General features: G+C 38.8%; 1 pseudogene; it reads right to left on the reverse strand.

Annotated features, from left to right (window-relative positions):
* Window positions 1-2,276: 2,276 nt before the first annotated feature.
* On the reverse strand, window positions 2,277-10,608 carry LOC114035478 (annotated as a pseudogene).
* Window positions 10,609-11,200: the final 592 nt, after the last annotated feature.

Genomic DNA, 11,200 nt, shown 5'->3' on the forward strand with positions numbered 1-11,200 from the left:
GTTACACTAATTCAGAGATTCTGACACCAGAGATAGTTTTAGAATAATGCACTATTCAGTGCCTCAGTTACTGGAATACATTTAGTTCATTTGTAGTGAAACTGCAAAAGACAGAGCTCCATCCCACTTGACTGCAGCCAAAGCATACTCTTTGCTAACGAATATATTTTCTGTGTAATTTTTTCTTAAAGCTGGTGGTTTCCATTTAAGGCTAAACAAACTAGGTGCTTGTAAATACTTTGTTATGGTTTACTGTACTGCATGCACTTGTGTCCTCTGGGGGGAAGACTGTGAATGAAGAATAGACCAAGTAATGTGAAACTTCAGTCTTCTTAATGACAACATCCTGTGTAATTCAGACTAGCAGAGAAAGAATTACTTTTTTCCCTCTTAAAAACAACAAAAAAAATCTCCGACAGAATGAAATTGGTTGAACTAGAACAGAAAGTACTTCAATAGATTTCAGAATGAAAGAGTTGAGATGTGTGAGGAGAATACTGTCTAAATCTAGATTACTGTAAATTTAGATTGTGAGCAGTTTGGAAAAGATTTACTCCATGTTTTAGACACTAAAAAATCAGTGATAAAAGATGAAATCACACTGCAGCAAAAGGTAACTTGCATGCATTTTATATGATTGTGTTGCCTGTGATGGGTGTATATGTGAGGTGTGTATATATACATACACACACACACACACACATACACATAAAAAAAATTATATTTCCCCTAGAGTTAATAAGCACAGAAAACTATTGTGATATTGGCTTGCTAAAGTGAGAAGCCTTTCTTTTGGAGTGTTAGCCTCAAGGCTGGTTCATCTCAAAAATCTTGGATCTCTACTGAAAGTACAGAGCTATTGCTCTGATTTGGGGTAAATAGTGATATCCATAATGAGGACCTCGAAGTCAATTTTGGCATAGCTGAATTTAGATTGAAGTGAGCAAGTAGTTTTAGAATTGAGATAGAATGGAACCTGTTCATTGATTTTTGCTGATTCTAGTTTGGAGAAGTTAGAATGTAAAAATCAGTTTGGTTCTTTTTAGGAACTGGAGACTTGGTACCTTGCATTTTAGTTTAATAGAAACTAATGATTGCATTTTGAAAGAGAAATTTTGGACCTTGTTCTAATATCTCAAACTCTGAAATGCCTTGATGGCAATTTTTAAACTACTTGCCTGTTTCTGTATATAAAAACAACAAATTAATATTGTAAAAAAATATTGGTAGAAAATGTAAAAAAAATAACTGAGTCTGTGAACTAAACCAGTTTGGAAATGTTAGCCAATTTCTATGCCTGTTAAATGTCATGTCAGAAGCACAGAAATGTAGTTTTATTATAATAAATTACAAAGTCACAACATGTTTCATGTCTCTGCACTTTATTTTTGAGAGGTAGAGGGGAGAAGTTATTACTTAATTCCAAAGTGGGGTAGGATGGGGAGTGGAAGCACATCACTTGGAATCTTTTCATATTCCCCTCTGTTTTATACAAGTCATTACATTGTTAACATTTTTTTTTGAGTGACCTCTGTTTTCATTGGCACTGGGAATTCCTAGTGTGCAATGGTCTTCCACCAATACAGATTGGTAGCATCTCTGTAACAGTCTCAGCGTGTTGCCTGATGGCACTGAGAAGTTGTAACTTGCCGATAGTCAAATAGCTAGTAATATGCATCAGAAATGACTTGAAACCAGGTTTTCCTGACTCCAAGGCTGGCTATCTCTCCACTTTGCCGTATGCCTTCTCTTGTCAGAAACAAATCCTACTTATATTTATAAATGAAGCACGCACGCTATAGAGAGGGGTAGCTCTCTAGGCAGTTTCACTGAAGTTGGCTTTTGATATGCATGCATGTCTTTTATTTGTGTAATTTACTCTTGAAGGGGCACCAATGATCTGGCCAAATATCCTAGAATGCTAAAATATCAGAAGATTCAAGATACAATGAGAATTTTCAGTTTTGCAAAAGGATTCTTTTCAATGTGTACCTTCCTGTCTACTTAAGAGCTTATATTTAAACACAATACAAAATTAGGAAGGATAGGGAGGCTAAAGTATTAGGAGTCTCAGTGGTTACTATCAGTTGTTAAATTTGGCATTGAATGAAAACTTCCCATCAGAATGGAGGGAGATAATCTAACCTGTATGGTTTCATTTTTTATGGCATCTTTACTCTCCAAAAACAAAGTCCAATTCTTATAAACATTGACGTTGCAGGGGACAGGGAAGAAAGAGAAACATTAGCTTCTATGGCTGCTTCTATGATATTGACTTAGACAATGATGCTCTGTGTTCCTTGGATCACCACTAAATGAGGATAAATTACAAATAAAACCTCCCTTACATTGTGATAAACTGTTCATTTCTGAGAGGCCAGGGAAAAGGGAAGAGAAGGGTTTGGGGCCCATATAATGCTTATTTTTTTTTTAGCAGGTTTCGGTCACTATAGATGTACGTATATGTGTATATATGTTTCAAAGCATAAAAAAAAAATTCCATAGTTGATATTGTAGTGGCCTTTACTTAGTCTCCATATTCATTGCTGTCCTCTTCCTGTGCCTCTTCTGTACTATTTTTTTTTTCAGCCAAAGACAAGATTTATTAGAACATCTGTCATATTGGGCAGACTCTTAAGGAGTCTGAACATGGGTAAGCAGTGGTTAGATTATAAGACTCTAAGCAGTGGCTAGATTTTAAAAGAATCAGAGCCATGGCTAGATTTTAAGAATCTAAGCATCTTAATGGAGACAAGATGGACCTTATATACAGAAAGACTGTGGGAGGGATCCAGGAGTGGCCAAGTAGTCTGAGGAATATCTAGGAGTGGCCAAGTAGTCTATGAGGTAATAGAAGTCCAGGAAAATGGAGCCTAGGTGGGATCAAGGGTGGGAAGTGGCCTGGGGCCATAGGGAGGCAAGATAATGGAGGGCCAGGCTAGGTCAAGGATAACAGAATTGGGGGATTAGCTCTGTTTGGATTCAGATAATTCAGTTTTCCAACCATGCAGTATCAAATTCACCTCATAGCCAGACTCAGGAATAGCCAGGTGGGTAACATTCCCTTTCAAAGGAACATAATGGGGAAACTGAGCCAGGAGGATCCCATTTTAGACTAAAATTGTCCTATCAGCTTTTCCCATTGCTGACTTCCCACCAGTATCACCTTCTCTTAGTAGTTTGTGGCATTTCTCTCAGATGGTGGGTTATTGATTATCGATGTATTATGACCCATCAGACAACTCAAAATAAAATCCTATGAGCTTTTACCTCAAACAGCAAGTTTTACTAATCACAGCTTCAGGATTTACATCTCAAACTTAAATTTATCCTAATATAAAAGGCCAATCATTAGAGATTTCTATACACTTGCAAATTCTCAGCAAGCCATACATAACCCAAACAAACTTTTTGGCTTATTAACACATTAAAACAATAACCAACAATAGCTAAATTATTTTAGTGGTAACCAAATTATGAAAAGTTGCTTGACATAACTGATACAGAAAGTTCACTGATTTGAAACTTGAAACAAACCCATTACCAATCAGGTGACTTCAGTTTTGTTAAATGTACTTTCAAATTACTTTACACAGAGAATCAACATCTCATCTTAACAGTTAAAACTACAAATTTAAAAAAGCATGCTTACCCAAGTTCAGAGGCCAGCTTCTTTACCTTGAGCAGGATGTGCTGAACCTGGGTGATGCTTCCAGGCAAAAGTTGCCCCAGAGCCCAAGGCCATTGCCAGTGGGGCCCATGTTGTAGCTGCTGCACCTCCCCCCTCCTTCCTTTCCCAAGTGGGGGAGGGCGAAATCAAAAGTGAGGAGTAAACTCTTTTCTCCTATGAGTGGAGTTAACATACCCACTTGACTCAAGGGAAGGGAGTGGGAGAAAGGAGTGACCAGGGTTATAAGCAGGAGTTCTAAACTCCTTAATGATCAATCACAAAACCTCCAGTATCTGCCAAGATATTTTTGGCTTTTCTAACTTTCCCTGTAACCTCCATGAAGGAGAATTCAGGGGTGTAGAGGAAAGGGAGTAAGTAAGCCTCAGGGAACCAAAAAGCAACTGCAGTTTTCCTCAATTCCGTAGCACCGAGGGAATTAACAGAATTAAGCATACACTTCCAGATAGGGCATCCATCCTTGCCCTCTATGCTGTGGAAAGTGTACCCGGGTCCATGGCCTTCAATCAACCCAGTGAACTGAGAGCCTGAGAGCATCAGGCCCAGTGCGAGACAGCCTTGTAACTGTCTGCCACAAAAGCACTTCCAAGCCTTGGTGCTTGGAAAGCAACCTCAACTGTAGAGCAAGAAAGGGAGGTAGAGGAGGCTTACATACCTTCCAGTCTTGGCTGGAGAAGAACTTGGGGTTAGGCAGTTTCCCTGTACAGGCCACCAAAATGATGCGGTTTAGGAGTTCAGGGGTGCTGGGACCCCAAAATCACAAAACATGGGTCCTGCCTGAAAGAATTCAACCCAAGCCTTCTTTCAGCCAAAGACAAGGTTTATTAGAACATCCGTCATATTGGGCAGACTCTTAAGGAGTCTGAACATGGGTAAGTAGTGGTTAGATTATAAGAATCTGAGCAATAGCTAGATTTTAAGAATCAGAGCCATGGCTAGATTTTAAGAATCTAAGCTCCTCTTCCACACTATTACTTGGTTGTTTTGTGCATGAATGCCATCCTTTGTGAGCCTCTGTGGTTCAGGCTGTTTTGTAGGCCCAAATTTCTTCTGAACTAAAACCAAGTAATCACATATTCTCCTTATGTTGCAAACACAACTGGGCATCTTCAGTGTCTGAGGTAAAAGACTTCAGATGCCAGGCAAGTTAGCTGGTGGCTGTCAGTACACTTTCTGTGAGGTCAACAACTTGATTGTTTTCTGGAGTGATGCCCCCTTGTCCCAAGGGGACCTGGGATCTTTTCCACTGTGGTGCTGTTAACCATGGAGCCCTGTGTTGAGGTGCTAGAGGGTTCCAGTTTATGGAAGAAAACTTGGGTAGGTTGATCAGGGTTGAAAGACCGAACTAGTTTATAATCTGCTTGGCTTTTATTTTCAGTTCATAGAGCTTGTAAAGGTCCTGTTTCTTTTTGGAGTTGCGAGGAACTAAGGCCAATCAATGCCAGTGGAGTCTTATCTGCCCATGATCCCTGGGCTTCCAGCTGGCAATACATTCACAATCACTGAAAACTTCATCTCGAGAATGCAGTTTTGGACATGGTAGTACCACAAATCAGGCTAGCATTTCCTAATTTTTGGTGTTACATGCTGGTTACTTCTAGGTCAAAACTCTGTCAATGTAGATATAGGAGACCCGATGTTCAGTATGTTATATAACTTAGGTGAAATTCCTAGGTTATAGAGATGGGGGAGATCTACTCACTCATTCAGTATGTTATACAACTGCTAAGATACAGAGATGGGGAAGACCAAAGGTGAAAACCTTTCATATTTCCTCTCTCCTATGTGACCTCCTAGAGTTATCCCTGATCTCTTAGCACTTTTCTGCTTTCCCTCTTCATAAGGTTCAAACATGACTAATCTTAAAAAATAAAAATACTCCCAAACCCTTTGCTTGACTTCTTCTATTCTACCTCCCTACATTGTCATTTAAGTCATCAAGTATATATGCTTATAACCGTTATTTTCATGCCCTAGCCACCAATTTCTTTCTTAACTCTATGCTTCTACCAAAACTGTTTTCTTGAAAGTAATCAGTGATGTCTTTGCCTTTTTTTTTTTCCCTTTAGTGGTCATCCTAGCAATTGTCAGAAACGAGGGGTGAGGACTAGTCTTAGGTTCAAAGACTCAAATGCAGAGGTACAGAATTAGGGAAGAAATGGATTCTCATAGCTGTACTGGATTTCAACTCTGTTGGCTTCAACTGAGTGGGGATGTGTATGACTAACATACTTCAACCATACAGACCTCACAGCCTTGGGCTGATTCTTTGCGTGAGACAAATCATCAGTAGCTAAGGTCCTTTGCCCTATACTCTGTGTTGGTGTCCTGATCTTGCCCTGCCCCTCGAAACCCTCCCCGCCCCATTTTGGACCTGTTGTTTCTAGAATTGGATCAGAAACCGCCTAACCCCTAGACCTTTGTGGATTTCTGGCTTTGCACTTCAGGAATGCTTGCTAGTTATTCTCTTAAGTTTCTGAAGCTAGTGATCTTTCCATTTTACCACAAACCAAACCTGGAGAGATTGGTTTTATCTGAAATAACATAATAAGTTGGAGAGTTTGGGCTAGAATTCCTGTCTCCTGATTTTATGGTCTAGTATATTTTCTTAAAAAATTTTTTTTATTGATGCCTTTTATACTTTACAAAGTTACAGTCATTTCCCTCATCTCATTTACTTCCCCATTGTAACAAATAAAAACAGTTAAGTAAACAAAATAACAGCATAAGCAATGTTCCCAGTTTCATAGAGGCTCACTTTGACCTTGAGGAGTTTCACCATTTTTTCCCCTGGGCCAAAATTAACCCGAGTTCATCTACCTTTTAGTGCTTTTTTGTTTACGTTAGTGTAATTACGTTGTTTTGGTTCTGCTCACTTTGCTTGGCACCAGTTCATGTACGTCTTCTCGTCTGTCTCTGAATTCTTCTTAAACTGTTCTTAAATGCCCAATGGTAATCCATTATGTTCTTATATCACAATTTGTTCAGCCAATTCCCAATTGATGGGCTCCCATTTTGTTTCTAGTGTTTCGCTACTGCAAAAAGTGCCTTAAACATTTCTGTATACTTGGGATCTTTCTGTCTCTCAAAGCCTGGAGCTAGGACATCTTTCTTACCTCATCCAGATATCAGAATAATTCAGTCTGTGAGGGCCATGGCATTTGGGCAGAGGATTGCCTTATCTTTTGAAATGTGAATTAAGCCTTCCCTGCCCCTGTGTAGTTGGAAGCAAACTCTCTCCTCAAGTTTCTCAAGGTGCTTGCTTTATTTAGACCTTTTCTTTGAACTTTCACATATTAACTATGATATAAATTTGAATGTATACACCTTAGTTCTCTTTCTGGATTGTTGGTTCCTTTGTACTTGAGCCTAGTACAGTACCTGGAATGCAGGCAGGTGCTTAATAAATCTTGGTGGGATTGAATATATTTTCATAAAAGCATGCAAATGATGCTCTTATAAATAAAGGTTCTCAAATAAATGTTCTCATTAAGGTGTGCAAATGATGGGTTTTGCTATAGTCCCTGCCCAGTCATAGTATTTGCAGAGTTTATTTGATTTAGAAAAGACTCCCAGAACTTGAAAATTGCCAGAAAGATCGCAAAGGTTTCCAGAAAGGTGCTAATAGTCCTGTTACCTTGCTTTATTCTACTGCCTCTAATATTTTTTTATGAGCTTTTTGGAAGAGTGAGCAAATGACACCTAAATAAAATGGAGATATTAACTTGGGAGATGTATTGAGCACATGCAAGTCAGGACACATCCTGGCTCCCTTTGAAGTCTATCAATGTGTTTACTGGGTTGGAAAACATCTATTGGAGCGAAGGGAAGAGATGTGACTGGAGGCCTTTTCTCCCAGGCCAGACCAGGCCAACTCAGATTGCTGTCCAGCCTGTTTGTCTGACTCCTGTTGAGTATCATTTTATTGCCTCCATTGGAGACCTTGATGAGCACAATTCTTTTAAAAAATTTCAATAACCGGTTTGTAACTGACTCCTGTTAATGAGATTCTGGTTGGATGTGATGTTATGGTTCTCCATTGGAGGCAAGGTTTTTAATGGAAAGTTTGTTTCAGTCTCTAGAAGGAAGAAACTACTGAACTTTTACCCAAAATTGGTTTTTTAAAGAGGCTTTTGGCTTCATTAACTTCCTACTGCATAATATTTCTTTCCTAAAGGTAAGATGCAGAATGAATTAATTTTGAGTTAGGTTAAGTCAGGCAACTCAATGTAATTCTTGTCAGTGGTCAGAATAAAAAAAAATTAATTTTTGTGGCAATAGCTTCATATACAGCTTGTTCTACATAGTTCCTTGTGCTGCTTCTGTTTTTGAGATCCATTGTGTTAGTCTACATGGCCTAGCTGTTTTTTAATTCTATTTTCCCAATGACAAAATCTTGTTGGTGATTTGAAATATATTTTCTAGAAACTATGGGGAAATACTGAGGTAGGAAAGAAAATCAGGTTTTCCCTATGTTGTGAAGGAACTGGGGAATATTGAACACAGCAGGGCAGGATGGGTATAGCAGTAAAAGCCTTTGAAAATTCCCAGTGAATCTCACTTGGTGAAGTGGGGATACTCCTAAAAAGCTATGTGTAAATCCATGTCTTGAAAGTGAAAAATAAAATGTCAAGCCTCTAGGAGAGTCACTCATTGCCGTATGACAGTGTAGATAGAGGAAGTCATTAAGACTTAGGTTTATATTTTACCTCTGACACCTGTCCAAATCCAATAAAGGGTTATTGTGAAGATCAAGTAAGTCAAGAAGTATGGCTGTGTTTTGAAAAGCATAAAGCAACTGGGTGAATGGAAAAATGCAAAATTATTTTTCATAAGTTACAGAGAAGGTGCTAATCTTCATTGGTAGAGGGAGTCTCCTTACTAGGAGTTCTCTATGAAGTTCCCTATACCAGTGAAATCAAAGGTTATGTTCCTACCCCTATCCTAATATTTTTACATTAGGTTTTGTTAAAGTTGGGTCCAGTATCTAATACCTAGCTTGGAATTGGCTTAAAGGAGTGCCATTAAATTAGTGTTTCTGGAAGCAAACACACTGTCCAAAGTAGATTGCTGAATTACTTTGTCTATTCCAGTTCAGCTGCTTACTATGTGTATGACCTTAGGTAACTCCCTTAACCTCTTCTGGTCTTAGTTTACTCATCTGTAAAATGGAGTTGGACTAAATGATCTCTGAGTCCCTTCAGTTCTAAATCTCCGATCTGTGGTTATCTCAGCTAATTCCCCTCCATGTGTATGATGTTCCTGCTAAGCCAGACTACTTGTCAACCCCTTGCATATATTAAAGCATTTTCTTACCTTTATGCCTTTTTATTATGTCATTCCCTATGATTAGTACAGCACCTGGTACATAGTAAGCACTTAATAGATATTTATTGATTTGGAATGCACTCCTAATCAATATCTGCCTGTTGGAATTTTTCATGGTCCAACTCAAACAAGATTTCCTCTCTGATGCCCTCAGAGATCTGCTCCTTCCTGCTTTGGAAATGGCTTTTCCTTCTTCCCATTTCATGTAGCTCTGTTATCTTCTTTGTGATTTTACATTCTGATTTGGAGTTATTATATAAGAAACTTAAAAAGGTATATGTGTGTATATGTATATATGTTTATATACATATACATACACATATGTACATTATATATATGCCTGTATACATATACACACATACATGTATACATATATACACACTAATTACTGCTTTGCTGTATATTTAACTATATATTATTAAATATTAGAGGGGCAACTAGGTAGCATAGTAGATAGAGGGCTGGGCCTGGAGTCAGGAAGACTCATCCTTCTGAGTTCAAATCTGGCCTCAGACACATACTAGCTGTGGACAAGTTACTTAACTGTATTTGCCTCAGTTTCCTTATCTGTAAAATGAGCTAGAGGAGGAAATGGCAAACCATTCCATTATCTTCGCCAAGAAAATCCCAAATGGGATCATGAAGAGTTGGATGTGACTGAACAATAATAAATTACATATTAGATTGTTGTGGCCAAAAAATTAACCTCTAATTGGCCAACCTACCATGTATTCTATTTTGAATTTTAGTTATAGAAGAAGCTAGTGGTGTAGTATGAAGAATGCTAGATTTGGAGAAAACCTGAATTTTAATCTTGCCTCAGATACTTATTAGTTATGTGATCCTGGGAAAGTCACTTAACCCTCTTTGCCTCAGTTTCCTCATCGGTAAAATGAGCTGGAGAAGGAAATGTCAAACCACTTCAGTATCTGCCAAGAAAAGTCCAATTGGGGTTAGGAAGAGTTAGACATGACTGAAACGACTGAACAACAACTTCCAGACTTCAGGCCTAGGCCTCTCTCCTCTGAGATATTACAGATATTATAACAGCATCAGCAACAACAATAATAATGGTGATGCTTTTCCAGAGCACTGATAGAGTGTTACTACCAACCATCCATATGGTTCAGAGCTAGGATAATTACCTTGAAAGCAGCTCCCATAACTATGTGAGGCTACTCTGGGGACAGGATGCCAGGGAATGAGTAAACCCAATGGACACATGGAACACATGAATTTTTATAGCACTACTATATAGTGAAAAGACCACTGGTCATGTAGTAAAGACCGTGGTGTAAATCTCAACTTTGCCATTCCCTAATTGCAAAATCTTGAGCAAAGTCACTTCTTGGTCCTCAGTTTCCTTTTCTGTAAAATGTTGGATGGGATGACATGAACTTAAAGGTCTCTTCTGGCCCTGATAATCTGAGAAAAACTTCCACATGCACCTCTCTTTATACTTCCATGTCTCTGGCATCACCACAGGCATCACTGTAGTGATGCTTGGATGGAATCAGAATCCCGAGTCTTCTCCAGGCAAATCTGACCATATGCATACCTGGAAGAGAGACAAAGACCAGCTCCGATACCATTGGAGTGGTAATCTCTTTGCTTCTGGATTTAATGTAGTAATGTTAAGGCCACGTCCCTAAACCCATCCATGTGCTGATGGCACAAAGGAGAGTCCTGGTCTTGGAATCAGGTGATTTGGGTTTGAATCCAGCTTCAGATACTTACTAGCTACGTGAACATGAACAAATTACTTAAGCCCTCAGATCCTCAGTTTCTTTATTCATAAAACAGGGATAGAAATACATATATACAGCAATCTGTCAATCTTTATGTCATGACTTGTTATCCTATCTTCTGTCTTGCATCTAGGACTAGAACCCAACTCCTACCCTAGGGCCCTGGGCCTCCATATCAGTATGAATTCTTCATATCTAGCCTGATACAGACCCCAGCACATTGCTCATTCTCTCTTTCCACTAATCAACCCCCCAGTGCTTTTCACCTTTATTTCTGAGAATAGTAATCAAATTAATACTCTCATGCCTGGAAAGGACATTTCAATCAATTGCTCTATGGCTCAATTAACCATCCTTATGACGTCAGAGACCAAAACACTTTTCCCTGCTCATCAATCCCTAATCATATATGTATTCTTCTCCTATTAGAATGTAA

Source organism: Vombatus ursinus, unplaced genomic scaffold (genome assembly GCF_900497805.2).
Source record: "Vombatus ursinus unplaced genomic scaffold, bare-nosed wombat genome assembly UNPS02009205.1, whole genome shotgun sequence".
NCBI classification, from domain to species: Eukaryota; Metazoa; Chordata; class Mammalia; order Diprotodontia; family Vombatidae; genus Vombatus; species Vombatus ursinus.